The following is a 15,834-nucleotide window of genomic DNA, read 5'->3' on the forward strand; positions in this document are numbered from 1 at the left end:
ACACTGAATATTTTAGATTCACTAAAAAGACTTGGCTCATAAGAGTCATTAGTTTGTGAATCAGATTACACAGGTTGTACTGTGTGCTTCTGATTCATGACTCAAAATTTGTCTTTTATTTGTGGACTACACTCACTGGTCAAGTCCTATGTGCATGACTCACTAAAAGGAACCAGCTCATGACAGGCATTCATTTGTAATTAAAATACACTGTTTATACTGTATATTTTAGATTCTCTAAAAAGAACTGGTTCTCCTGGTTCTACACTGTTCGCGCTGGTTGTTTTTGATTTACTAAAAGGAAAAGACTCATAAGAGTCATTTGTTCATGAATCGGACTACGCTGTTTGCACTGGTTGCTTTTAATTTACTAAAATGAAAAGACTAATTTGTTCATGAATCGAACTACACTGGTCACATTGTCTGTTTTATAAGCCAATACTTTTTAGTGATCCGTGTGTTTTATGAATTGGATTACACTGAACTGTATGCTTTTGACTCAATAATAAAAACTGGCTCGTAAGAGTTATTTGTTTGTGCTGGCTGATCGGCTCAGGCATTGATTCAAACTACACAGGTTGCGCTGTTTTTATTCAGTAAAAAGAACTGGTTAATACCAGTCTTTCTCTTGTGAATTGGGCTACATAGTCGTAAAAGTTTGGCAAAGACAAATTGATCAGTCTTGGGATTTTAAGAATCAACATCAGGGTCATTGAAAAGATCAATATTTGTAGCCAACTCAAAGATTTTATTCAAGAGGTGGACTTCTTAAAGCTTTCATTAGCGCACAGCAGAGATACTGCAATGACTGACTCAGGATAAACCGCAACACTGTGACACCCCTGTGTATTACAGCATCCAATATCCACCATTACATTCGGTTGCACTTATTAAACTTTGAAAGCAAATCGAACAAAGGAATATTTCCTTGCCCTTCACCAGTTACTAACCTCAATGTACTGTGTCACATGGTCCCTCACCTTCCCCTCTGCCAACACCGTGTAAGAACTTTTCAAGCAGAGATCTGTGTTAATCATCTCTTGCTGTTGAAGTCCCATTTTCACGCCAAACTCTTCACGCGGCTCGCCCGGGGAGACAGCGTGCGATTCCTCTCTCTGCCTGCGCAACCAGAAACAATCCAGCGCTAACAGGTCTGATGAATGCCATCCTGTCAGAGACACCAACTGTTCCAGCCCCTTATGGGAGCGTCTCGATCTTTATTGATGCTTCAAATGTTTTCAAGGAGTTCCAGTTAATGTTCATTTCCTCATGCTATTAACAGCCAGAAAGCACATGATGGAAGTGATACTTGAATTACAATTGGGAATAACCCCCGGAAAACACGTATTTGCGTCAACAAGTAGATGTCATTATACGATATTATAAAGTTCAGTACTATACGGTGCAGTGAATGCATAAAACACAGGAGCATTTCCAGAAAGTGGTATTTTGAAGGTTGTTCGAGTAGTTTGGCGGCCTAAAACTTTGATTGCTGTCAAAAAAAAAACAGGGCTAACAGTGTAGTCTAATTCACGAACAAATGAGCCGGTTCTTTTCAAATACAAACATTGTAGTCCGACTCATGAACAAATGGCTCCTTTTGAGCTGGTTATTTGTAGTGAATCATAAATATACAGTAATCTGATTCACAAACAAATGACTCTTATGAGCTGGTTCATTTTTGTGAATGAAAAACCAACATTTCTAAGGTTAGGCGATTTTTCAGATTTTATCGATTCATTTGAATTTAATGTTTTGTCACAATTTTATGTTTTAGAAATCAAGGAATTGCGATTTTGAATAGAAATATTACCAAACGTTAGAATTAGATACTTTAACAGTATGCCAATTGTAACCTTAAAGAGAAATAAAATGATCCAACCGTATGTTGGCGCACGTGATTAGCCACTCACGTGTGATGTGTTCATATCAATAGGCGTCATTCACACAGAATCCGCTTTTGTGTTGACAAAGATGCGACGCGGGAAGTGGAATAGGAAAAACATACAATAAGTGGGAGTGAACTTCTTTTAACTTGAGAGCCACGTTTTTAGACTGTCATTTCATGCATGAGATGAAAAAGTCAACTGTCAAACGTGTCCATGTTTACAAAGAAATAAAACAATCGAAAAGCAGCACAAGCGAATAAAAAACCTCAAGTTTGCATCATGGTGACAATATTAAATCTTTTCATCATTTCAACAAACATAAATATTTAATAATACTATTAAACAATCATATACCATAATACATGTCTTCTTGTGTGTCATATTATTTCTGAATATATAATATGTATAAGACAAGCTTGTACAAGATGTAGTTGTAGTTATTGCATCTATTCTGCAAAGATATTTAACAAGCGATTTGTTTAACATTCACAAAATGTTGAGAACTTCATGTGTGGTGCACTTGGAATACAATTTTCTTTAACTATAGGGGTAATACAGAAAAAGTTACTTGAATCACAGTTACATTTTCAAGTTGACTAATTAAAAACCATATATATTTTAAAAGCATTAAAAGCTTCATTGTAAAACCTCAAAAGAAGCTTAGAATGTAAATATAATATGACAAAAATGGCTTTCAGTTCAGTCTAGTATGAACGGTCAGAATGAGCGCTATGGCCATTCTCGTAGTTATAGAAAAACCAAACACTGCAACCTAAACAAGTTCCCTATAATGAATCAAAACCAAACACTGCAACCAGTGTAATCAGAAATTTCAAGTCTGAAACTCTGCCATTTATAATTAATAACATCAGCAGAGAGAAAATATATTTAGTACATGAAAGCCAAATGGTAACTGAATGTGTAAAACGCAAGTATTTTCAAAAAGTGTTAATCTGAAGTTGGTTCAGGCATCTTGGCGGTCTAAAACTTTAAAAACCTGACTCAGACCACTGTGAGCAGTTGAGTTTCATGTCGACTTTATTATCTCATGACGGGGCTTTTATTTATTTATAGGCCAGGCAACTGGACGGTTTGCTGGATATGCTGTGTATAATTAATAAGGGGAGAACAGCTCTACTCCCAACACAGTGTAACATAATCCCGCTCGAAGACAGGGCTACTCCCCTCAGGCTAATTAAATGTGAACAGTGGCAATGGCTGCAAAAAAGTGAGGGAGGAAACGTAAGGAACATGAAGGGAGAGCCCAGTCAAACTATTTTGCATGTACAAGTTTGACAAAAGCTTCATAAAATGGCTTGTATGGTTGGAGTTAGCATATAGCTTAGCAGCGGGACCTCCTTTGAAAAGGCCATGCGATTCACTGCAATAGCGATGGTAAGAGGAATAACACAGTGGTACTGGAGAAAGAAAGCAGGGATGAGTATAACATCACTAAACACACAAAGGCCCTTAGGAACACCATTCAGCTCTGACCTTTACTATCGCCGCACTACTAAAGGAAAGCAAACACATCATTCAACCGGACTCTACCTCTGAGGACAACGTGGAAAGATTACACAGAAAATGTGTACTTTTTGTTAAAATCCCCATTCGCATACTGAAATTTCCTCTCTGCTAATGTTATAAAACATACAGGGCAGTGTTTCATACAGATTCAAACTGGTCAATCATCTTTTTAAATTATTCATTATAAGAGTCACTGGCTCATAAATTGTTTGTGAATCAGACTACACCGTTTGCGCTGTATGTTTCTGATTCACTACAAAGAACTGATTCATAAGAGTCATTTGTCTGTGCATCAGACTACACTGGTCAAGCTGTGTGACTTTGATTCACTAAAAAGAACCAGCACATATGAGCCATTTGTTTGTGAATCTGACTACACTGGTCATGTTGTTTTTGATTCATTAAAAATAAGCAGCTCATAAAAGTCATTTGATCATAAATCAGATTACACTGGTTGCACTGTATGTTTTTGAATCACTGAAAAGAAGCACCTTAAAAGAGTCATTTTATTGTGAATCAGACTACACTGGTTGTGCTGTATGTTTTTGATTCACTAAAAAGAACCAGCTCACAGGAGTCATTTGTACATGAATCAGATTACACTGGTTGCACTGTGTTTTTGATTCACTAAAAAGAACCAGCTCACAGGAGTCATTTGTACATGAATAAGATTTCATTGGTTGCACTGTGTTTATGATTCACTAAAAAGAACCAGCTCACAGGAGTCATTTGTACATGAATAAGATTTCATTGGTTGCACTGTGTTTATGATTCACTAAAAAGAACCAGCTCATAGGAGTCATTTGTACATGAATCAGATTACACTGGTTGCACTGTGTTTATGATTCACTTAAAAGAACCAGCTCATAAGAGTCATTCGTTCATGAATAAGATTTCACTGGTCACACTGCATGTTTTTGATTCACTAAAAAGAAGCCTCTCAAGAGTTGTTTGTGAATCAGACAACACTTGTCAAGCACTGTGTTTATGATTCACTATAAAGAACTGTCTCATATGAGTCATTTGTTCATAAATCAGATAACACTGGTTGCACTGTATGTTGTTGATTCACTAAAAAGAACCGGCTTATATAACAATAACAAAAACGAATACAATTACACCACTTTAACTTTTTGATTCACCAAAAAAAAAAAAAAAAAACTCAAAAGTCATTAGTTCAGCTCTGACCTTTACTATCAGTGCGCTACTAAAGGAAAGACATAATTAATCCCGACAGAAAGATTATGCCAAAAAGTGCATGCTTTTTGTTAAAATTCTGCCCATTTGCACTGATTGTCCCTAACAGCGTAGGCAATTAATTTTAAAAGTCATTCCATCTACAAGACCAGGAATTTATGAATGTGTAGTACCTACTATATGAAGCAACGTCTTTGATTGCGAGATGGGAACAAGGACAGTATCTTTTTGTGCGGTGATGATGAATGCCAGTGTAATCAAGCGGCGTGATTGCATTTCAGACGCTAAACTCCCCTAAGCAACTCCCCAAAGCAACATTCTGACCTTCTCATCATGACCAGAAGGAGATGAATCTGTTTCTTTGCCACATTGAAGATGCTAAAATGAATTCTCACTCATCAACAAACAACAAAAGAGAGCGCAACATAGCAGAAAGTGAATTAAAAGCATCCTGCAGTCGTGCAGCCTAAATGTTGATCGCCACAAAAATTTATTTTGAGCTCAAATAATACACAGGTTTAGAAGAATTATTATAAGCACATTCATAAAATGTTAAGCTTTGCATTTCTGCTTTTAAATCTGCCAAAAATTGGCCCCATTCACTTCCATTGTATCCCACTCGATTTTTGCTTTCCTTTGAGATTAACAGTTAAACACTGATTGAGTAATGAGAAAACGGTTCTGCATTGGATTTGGTTCTGATATTATTCCATATTGATTGACAGGAAGGTGTGGGCACTGGATTTTCTTCATCAGGCTGCTTTTAATGCAGTAAGAAACCGACTGACAAACAAACTGGATACACTAATTACCTTTATCAGTGTCCTTTCTTTTACTTCAGGGTTGGGAAAAACAGAAGAACCTGTCTGACCCGTTTTGATTTCTTCCTGTTAGAACAATGAAGGTCACTGAAAATGAGGTGGAATTTAGATCTAGCGCTGGCGTGGAAACTCACACATTTAATCAAAGGGCAAAACTGCAGGAGGGTTGGTGATGTTTTTGACAAAATGTAAGAAAATAAAAAAGTTCCTTTGTCAAATATAAGGTACTTTTCTGTTATTCAAGTGCCATTCCATAAAATTGGTGACTCTTCCAGGTTTTATAGAGGTGATAAGCCTGTCCGCCAAAGTAGGGCTGTGCGATATGGACAAAAAAACCTATCACAATTTTTTTATCAATTTTGCGATTTCGATTTTAATCACGATTTTAACACACACAGACATGCAGTCATAAATGCATTCAGTATGAATTTGAAAAATATTTCCAAAAGAAAACCAATTAGAGCTTTATCAAAAAGTTGTAACATGCCTCTAGAACAGACATAAGTCAAAATAATCACTAAGATGTCAAACAAAATGTCTAGACATATGGCAAAAAAATAATAATATATAAATAAAATAAAATAAAACCCATGTCCAGAGCTATTTTTTTGCCATGCATTGGTCATAGAGCTCATTGTAGCGGTGCCTCAGGTGCTGAAATATATTTACTGCCCAAGGTTCACACGTACTCCGTCTGCAGTGTGTATACAGTATGTGTATGCGGTGCAGAAGCAGCAGCGAGAGCGAGTTATTGTAACGCATAAAGCACATTAAAATAATTCGCGAGCGGGAACCTTTCCGCTCGCACGCAGATTTCCTTTGTTTTGTCACAAAACCAGACGCGATGCTCAGATACACGCTGTTCTCGCCCGGAGAGAGTGCGCGCACTTAAAACGTGTCTCCTCTCACTCACTCACTCACCCACAACTCTCTCTATGCTCATGCGCTAGATATTCATTCTTTTCGCACCTCTTGATTTCTAAACTTTTCTGTTCACATCTTTTACCGTGTGCAGTGTGAAGGCTCTGATCCATTAACATGGGCTCGGAAAAAATACGCATCACAGACAGAGTGTGTGAACCTGGAGTTAGGCATATGCCCAGTCTGTCCTGTTCTCGCGCTCCACTTAGGTGCGCTGCATTCTGATTGGATTGGATAGCATACTGCAGAAGGTCGGGACCACGGAAATTCGTGCTATAAAGCGATTTAGAAGTCGTGCACGCTCAAATCGTGATTTTATTACGATTTCGATTAATCGCACAGCCCTACGCCAAAGTCTTTTTTTTTTGGTGCAAAAGCAAAATGGCCTATACATTTGAATATTTATGTATTTCATCTTATTTCAGTTAATTAGGCAACTTTTCTACTTTTTGTTTACATTTTTTTAAGTTTAGGTTGTTTACATTTTTAATCTAATGTTTATTTTATTTTAATACAAGCTTTTATTTTTATATTTTATTTTTAGTTCTAATTTAAATTTTTTAGTAACTGTGTTATGCTTTTATATATTTTTTATATTTTTAATATAGACATTTTTGTTTATTACATATTTCTACTTAAACTCTTTATTTTAGTTCATATGCAAAGCAACATTTCTTATTTTGTTTACATCTTCTCTATTTATTTATTTTTTCAGCATTATTTCAATCACCCTTAATAAAAACATAAAAGGTTTTAGCTAACAATTACAACAGTTTCAAGGTAAGTTTTTTATAAGGTATTATAACAAGGTAAGTTACAGTATAACATATTTTATTATATGTTGGGTTATAGATGTCTTTTAAAAGTTCACTACACGATAAAATGCTAATATTTCACTACATACAAACATTTTTCAGTTGTTAGCCATACAAAATCATGGTAACAATATTTTAAAATCTCCTCCCTTTTGTAACACATAACACAATGCATGATCTGTATGAATGTTGCACAAGTCGCTAATTTGAAACAATATTTACAATTAAAAAAAAATGAAGTATTCCTCTTGCCATATAGTCAAGCACACTTGGCACTGGCGCAATAAGAAAAGTCAAAGAGTTTGGAGTATTGGCTCTAGATAATTAAAACCTAGACAGAGATAAATTCCAGGGCCTGTTAATTACACAAAGGTGGGCAGAATGGCACAGAGCCGACCAGCGGTGGATACCAAGACCTGTTCCTTCTGATATTATGCATTTGTAGGGCACAAGTAGAAGTCAGCCAGAAGGGCACTGAAGAAAGTAATTCTGAATTAACTAATGAGAATTACAGTTGGAGATAAAGGTAACACATTTTAAAGGTGCAGAAAATGAAAAAATTGGGAAGAAATGCATCTTAAATGCTGCTTTGGGTTATGATTATATACGTGAGGACATTAAAGTGGGTACTTTGAAGTTGGGAACTAGAAGTGCATATAAAGTGCACTTCAAAGCATGCAAAAAGGCTCTCTAGTATCAATGTCAATGACCAATGTGCCACATCCCCTTCCTCCAGTATTCAGTCTGTAAAAACAGTATGAGATTAACATACAGTTTTGTTCTCAAAGACAATTAGACTGAAGGCCTGTTGATATGATCCCATCACTAATAACAGTCTAATATTTCTAGAGGAAATTGCGAATCCAAAGCACCATCTTTCACTTCGTTGACAACATGGCATCTGTAGAAAAAACAGTAATAGCATAAGCTTTTAAATTACATCCCGACTCATGTCAGTTTCAGACTCTGATGTAAGGCAACACACAAATCTTATAAAAGCTGTAATTTGTGCCTTTGTGTTAAACTGCTCAAGTGTGGCATTGGAAATCATATTACAGCCCACTAAAAGCGAAGAAAGCCTGCTGTGAGAACTTCTGACCCGAGATGCACTGGGCAAATTGAGACTTACAGGTTCAGTCAGTGGTGTATATTTCAGTCTGGCGAGGTTGTCAAGGTGGAGGGGTTGATTCCAGCTGTGATATGATTCCAGGAGGACAAGAGAGGTTTTGACATAAACTTTCCAACTGTCATGTCTCAATCATCTAGTACAGCTCAGCATGGCCTTAATATACGCATAGACCTTAGTCAGGGTATTGCTGTATTAAAATTTAGACAGAGATGAAAATGAGGCTGTGAATAATGGAAATACAGTGTGTTTAATGGTTTGTACCATTGTTTAGAAACATACTAATTGTTCAGTTGATGAAACATCTTTCCAAAAAACTTCCAGTAGACGAAAACTCCATAAAACAGCTGAGTTGAGAACATTTTGTGATCACACACCTTAATATTTACTTAGTTGCCAGTTGAGATCTTATAATTATTAAAACTAAAACTGAAATAAAAATAAATCTAAATAAATCTATTAAAAAACCCTGCTTTTAACTAATATATAAAATATATAAATAAAAGGGGTTTTGCATTGTAGTTGCATATAATTGCAAATAAGAGAGAGAGAGAGAGAGATTCTTCTTTTGTGTTCCTCAAAAGAATAATAATAAAAAAAAAACAGCATGATGCATTGTTTTTGGGTGACCTGTCCCTTTAAGAGAAGGTGCACAAGTGACTGTGAAAAACTACAGAACAATACACTATATCTGCGTGCACCAAAATCCAATAAATCTACAAACATCTATCCAATTACATTCAATGTCGGTGAAACAAATAAGTGCTCACATGCGTCAACATGTTTCTCATCAAGCAGAGGGAATCAATAACCAAATAAAATGAACGGTTCCTTATACTACGTGATAGTATGAACCCGACGACACAATCTGAACCTCTATAAAAGTCATTTCCATGTTAATGAATGATATATTGAAATATCTGGCAAGGAGAAAACCTCATTGTCAGGGCAAACTAATCTCCGACAGAACGATATGGCATGTGCAGATTACATTTATCAAACCTGACAATGGAAACAGAAAGATGGGGTCCGACCAGGAATATGGGGATTTGAAAGAAATTAATTATATTTTGTTTCCCCATGCGTTTCCTATGGTGAGAAGACAGTAGCTGTAAGATTACTGAGGTTCTTGTAATGCATAGACAAAGCGAAATGGGTTGAGGATTAATAAACGCAAGTCACACAGAGCGACTGAGTTTCCTCACTTCAGATCTTCTTGATTTACAGTACAATGATGCATATTTGCATGCTTAAAGCAACAGTTCACTTAAAAATAAAAATACAATTTTCATGAAAGGATAATTCCAGGATTGCAAATTTGTATGGTTTAAACTATAGTTCTTAATTTGTGGTTAGATTTCGTGAGCTTAAGCAACTGTACGTGATTGCAGAAGCACCCTAAAAAAGGTCTCGACTCAAGTCAACACAGATCTACAAGTTACTCAATCAAAACTCGTTTAGGACGTGCCTGACAGTCACTAACTTGAAATGAGGCACTATTCTGCTGTATATCTTATTATGCTGGTTTTTGCCAACTCATTTAGCACTCTAGTTCCTGAACACAACTGAAAACAGTACAAACATGTCCGACATGCAAACTGTCTGCCGAGGGTTTCATAAAGGGGGCAAAATGTGTCTTTGCGATGCTGAACCACATGAAATGTAAAAAATAAAACGTATGGGAAATATAAAAGTGATCTGACAACTACTACAGTTTCAAATCAACAATAATACACTAACAGCAGTTCTCTGTCGTATTATGAGTCAGTTAATGATTACAATGGTTCTCGATTCATGTATGAATATTTTTTACACTCACAATGAAAACAAAACATTGTGCTTTTGTAAAATGAAGAAAAAAAATAAGATGTCGCTTTCTGCCATTTGAGTTTCCTTTCTGTGAACAAATGAAGCCTGTCACAAAAATTAATTGAAACTCAGCATATGTAGGCAACGTTATTTTCCCTTGTTTATCTGTAAACTAAATCAAATATATTTCAAGAATTTATTCCTTGTATGTATATATGTACTGCAGATTATATTTTTACACTGAAGAAAGTCATACAGGGCTGTGTTTCTAATACAACGATGCAACTCACTGCTTAATTAGCAAATAAAAGCAGACCTTTATACAGTGATGCATTATTAATAAGACAATAAGTGTTTAAAGGTGATTCTGCTGGTATAAGTAAACAGTTCAAGTGATCATGCTGGTGCACGCACACGAAATATATCAGTTCCAGCATTGCTAACTTGACAGCACACCTGCTTGCCTTACTCCATTAAAAAGATTTAACAAAAAATAAATATGGAAAATATTGCAATATTAGCATAGCTAATGTACAAAGTCTATAATTTACATAATAAATAATAGTTTAGCATTCAGATACTTTACATCGCAAATATGGAAATATTATGGAATATTTGGATTTGTGCCGAATAAGAGAGGTAGGATACACGAGCACAAAGCTCCATTTCGCAAACAGTGCACAAGCCTTTAAAGTATACTCCTTTGTCAGTCTGTGAGAGACGCATTCAGAGTCAGCACATGGTCACTGTCTAGTGGGGTTTGTTTTCAAGTGCGCAACTCACGTATTCGCTGTTCTTCTGCTGGCAGCCGGTTATCAAACAGCACTGCATTGCTGCAGGTGCCCCCTTCTGGATTGGGGTGAATTGCCTGTATTAATTTTAAGGCTCCATGCACCAAACCAAGATGTCCGTACCATGACATGTATCGTTCCACCCCTAACACACACACACACACACGTGTATATATATATTCATGATTTTTGCCAATGCAATGAAAATCAAAAGGGGTCTAGTGTTGTTTTGGACCCCACTGGCTTCCATAGAACAGTTTTGCAATGGCTTGAGAGTGAGTACAAGATGGCATAATTTTATTTTCGAGTTAACTATCCTTTTAATCCCATATCACTTCAGCACACGAATACGGAGAATCAAAAACATTCCAAGCACTTGGCTAAGATGAATGCAGCTGGAGCCACAAGGCCATTTGTCCTGTGAACCACAACTCATCAGTCTTTTCTCAGCTTTGCCGTCGTCCCGAATGCAAACGCAAAGAGGAAGAACTCCAAAAGGCCATTTTCTTCTTGGAGCAAATATCATTTTCAGCGACACCGCTGGTCTTGTTCATTTATTAGCAGCCAGCAGCTGTGTGCACAATGGCCAAAGCTTGGGAGCTGTCCAGTGCTGAAAACAGAGGATAAAAATACCAGAGAACAAGAGAGAGAGAAGCTTGTATTGGAGGACCCAGCGCCTGAAGTAGCACTGTGCAAATTGCTGGCATAATTATCAGGCTTCTTTTCCTTCTGGACCTCTCCCACAGGGTAAGCGATAAAACATTTTCTAAATGAATCTTTAAACCACAAGGAAGTGTGTTTTTGTCTTGAGCGGACCTGCGAGCCAAATGGAATCTTTTCAAGGCTGAAAAGAAATTAAAATTAATCTTTTCTTCTCCCTCTACGAAGTTAAACTCTTACAGTCCCATTTCGAAAACCAGCAAAACACAGACCAGGTGTCATGATTCATTTATGGTGTTTAAGGCGGCAAATGCCCATTCTGAATAATGTATTCCAAGTCTGGGTGCCGATAAATATTCAGACTTTGGCAGATTGGCAGGTGACACATGTAGTAGAGACAGCTGCTGCCAACCGCTTCCTCTGGCTCATGGGATTAGACACAACTACTCTTTCTTGTCAGCTGTCAATCAAGACTGCACACACAAGGTAAGACACCAACCTGGAAGACTGTGGACATAAATTAAGACTTATACTGGCATTTATTCACCACACAATCACAAACAGAACATTAACTTTGCATAATTAAACACAGCCTTCATCCCAAATCAGCAGTCGGCTTATGCAGGAACTCAAAACTAGCACAAAGTTTCCTTGAATTTGCATCTACCAAAAATGTATAGAGTCATTTTAGTAGATCTGGATGACTGTATACATAAATGGAGACATTTACTGGCATCTATTCACCCCCAACACAAACAGACCATCAACTCTGCATAATTAAACACGGCCTTCAACACAAATCAGCAGTCGGCTTATGCAGGAACTCAAAACTAGCACAAAGTTTCCCTAAATTGCATCTACCAAAATTTCCTGACTAATTTTAGTAGACTTGGTCCATTAAACATGCCGTATGTTAATTTACGACAAGGGCATTATCTCCTGGAATCCGAAGGCATTTAGCTTTCTGGATGCTATTCAAGTACAATTTTAATTCCACCTGTCAGTACAACCCCCCCCTCGTACGATTGTTGGCACTAAACTATGCAGTCGAGCGGAAACGCGCATTATTAAAATGTGAGAATCAATCAAGTGCCCTCTACAAGTCACCCATCGCCGAAACAGTTGCGCTCAGAGGCAATTTCCACTTTTTTCTTCAAGAGACAACATGCTCAAAGGTGCTCCTCTGGCATTTACGATAATACAGGGAGAAGAAGAGGGTGCTCAGATAAAGAGCAGAATGGATGCCCCAAGGAGATTTACCGAGGTTCTGGAGACAACTTGAAAGGCTGCTTGGTTTGGCAAGACTGAGCTGCTCCGCTGGGACTCGGGGTTAGAAAGAAAGGTCTTTGAACCTGGAGGCGCCGTATCGGAGCACTCACCCTGATATAGATGCAAGCAGCACAGGGTTGCTTGAGGGTGACAGGGTATGAGTTTAGCAACAAAGCCTGAGCAGACACCCATATGTTTATTTGGGATGGGCTTAAATGCTGGCCAATATGGTAAACTAATGGTTATGTTATGGTGATAACCAATAAACGGGCAATATTACTTTGTCCAAAATAAAATAAATATAAATAAAAATGAATTAAATGTAATTAAATAACTGTAAAAACTAAAATCAATCATTTAAAATGCTGCAAGTTAATTTAGGCATCCATAATAATGGATATTATGAAAAAAACTATTCATTTTGAGATTTGCTAAAAACTGCATTTAACAATGTTTAAATGTGAAAGATATGGTTAATAACCGATCAATGGCTGATATAAAAATTCTATAAAAAATAAATAAATAAATAAAGGAAATAAATGTAAATAAATTGTAAATAAAAGAAAAAAATAAAATCTATTATATTTTAAAAGTTATATTTAAGTGAATTTAGGCATACATTAAAATGTACTGTACAATTTAAAAACAAATTTGTAAAAAAAAAGTTTTGTTAAAAAATTTTTAGTGGAGTATATTTCACAATAGCATACCATTTTAAAACAGTATAATCTATTATATCTGCTATATAACAATATATTGCTGTTTGTTTGTTGTTTATTTGTGAAATTTACTAGCAATTTCAGAGTGAAAATTGTTTCTTTCTTTTTTTTGTCAGTATATGAAAAATGGATATTCAGATTTGCTATTAAAAATCTAGTATTCCATCTTATACAACTAAAGTCAAACAAAGCAATCGCTGAAGGATGCCGAAATGCTGTGCGCTACTTCCTAATCTGCCGCAATATCTGACAGCATGCACTCTCATTGGTAGTCACTGCATGGCTCATTTGCATGAAGTTAGACTCCAAGTTTGTTGCATCCCTTGTGTCACCGAAACTCTCAACAAAAATGACTGTGCAAAACTGTTCCCAGTATGAGCGCGCCATATAGGATATACTACTAAAAATTTATAATTTCAGAAGAGAAAAGGACAACGCTACAAACCTTGCCACACAGTAACCAATTTGCCGCAAACAGCTACCTGAAATTTCCCCAGGGCACCTAGAGCCACAACTCGCACTACTTTCTATTCCTGATGCTCTTTGACAAATAACACACATCTTCACATTCACAAGTCACTCTCTTGCACTTTTCTCTTGTCAGCATCAAGACTTGTTGCAGACTGATGCAAGAGACACCTGGAGTGCTCCGTCAGGTAGAGACTCGGGGGTTCAGACCGAACAGAGACAACAGAGTCAGTCACGACAGAATGCCAGGAGAAATTCGGCTCAGTCTTCCTCTCCCACCAGCCACACGCTGTCGTCGAGGCGGGCACAAGACTGGCAGCGCTCAGCACTTGTCAGCTTTAAACAGCATCCAGCTGACACTCTGCGAAGGAGAAAAACAATGCGGGGTCCCTTTCGATCCCAAAATTCTGGCTCACTGTTTCTGATGGGATTTCTTTCAACCACTTCACATCAAGGCATTACTGCAAATGACAGCTTGCAGGCGGGGGGTTATATCAAGGCAAAGAAAATGACTCACTTGAGTGGATCTGGGGAAAACGGGACAAGAATATTGCATTTGAACCCACTAGTACTTTGCAAAACACTTAATATTTGAAAGGATAAGTGATTAACTGGTTTAGAAATTAGATGACACTCTACTCTTCATAGATGTAACATTTCACCATGATGTCAATCAAAACATGGTTTATAAATAGTCTTCTGCTCCGAACAGCCGTTCAGTATCGATGTGCTCCTGGTTTTGTCCCCTTCACTGTCCTCACTGAGGTACTGCGCTTGGCAAGGGGGCTGTATATAGCCTGTCCTGAACACAAAACATCCTACACCATGTTATACATTAATAATGAAGCGAGACGCAATAAGCACAATACATCGCTCGTTCTCACCTTCTCCGAAGTGAAGCGCGTCGTCACCTCAGAAAGTCCACAGGAATGCCGCGTCGCCTCAGATACAGCAGAGTAGATGATAACAGCCGCTGTGGTAAACCATTCAAATCTGTTCAGAAACGTGCTGAAATGAACTCCTTGCCTCGGTAAAATCGTTGAAAAAGGACAGTATTTCTCCTCAGCCCGAGTCCAGAGAGGAGCTCGAAACGGCGCGCACTTCGCCGGTCGCGAGGAGAGACACTGAACAAAAGCGCGAGCGGAGGCTCACAGCGGTTCCCCCCTCACCGAATGAACGGAGCAGATGCTTAGGCAACAGAGTGTGTTAGACGGTATAGCCAATTCTCTGTGGACTTCGGTGGGGGGATGGACAATATTTTGCACAATATTTCAGCTATTCCATCCTTTGTTTGGTCATTTGCTTGGGCAGATTTATTGCGGTGCAATTGTGGAGAATTTGGGGGTTCATCGGACTCCTAGTTATCTGAATCCACCAAAACGAAGTTACACCAACAGCCAAAAAAATTAGCCATGGTTTTACAACCAAAAAAGCATACCCTTACGAAAATTAGCCATGGTTTTACAACCAAAAAAAGCATAACCTTACGAAAATTAACCATTTGCTTCAAATTAAAAACAAACAAACAAACAAACAAACAAACAAACAAACAAACAAACAAAAACATGGTAACTATAGACTAGTTAAACCACGGTAACCACAAATTAACCATGCTACACTAACCATAGTTTAACCATGGTATTTGTAGTAAAACTGTGGTTATGCAAATGGTTACTAGAGTTTTATTACAATAAAACTATGGTTAATTCTCGTAAGGGTAGTAGCTAACATAGTTAGTTAAAAACATAGAAATAATATAGTTTAATTTAAGTAACCTTAAATTAACCATGGTTTTGCTACTCTAACCACAGTTTAACCATGG

The 15,834-nt window shown here is 37.3% G+C and overlaps 1 protein-coding gene across 1 annotated transcript in view; it reads right to left on the reverse strand.

Moving 5' to 3' along the window:
• LOC109088291 (neurocan core protein-like) overlaps positions 1 to 15,201 on the reverse strand; it is a 127,831-nt gene extending 112,630 nt beyond the window's left edge. The window contains 1 exon segment of the mRNA XM_042749919.1: positions 14,897 to 15,201. The gene's annotated coding sequence lies outside the window, so the exon portion shown is untranslated.
• Positions 15,202 to 15,834: the final 633 nt, after the last annotated feature.

This window comes from Cyprinus carpio, chromosome B22, assembly GCF_018340385.1.
Source record: "Cyprinus carpio isolate SPL01 chromosome B22, ASM1834038v1, whole genome shotgun sequence".
Taxonomy (NCBI): Eukaryota; Metazoa; Chordata; class Actinopteri; order Cypriniformes; family Cyprinidae; genus Cyprinus; species Cyprinus carpio.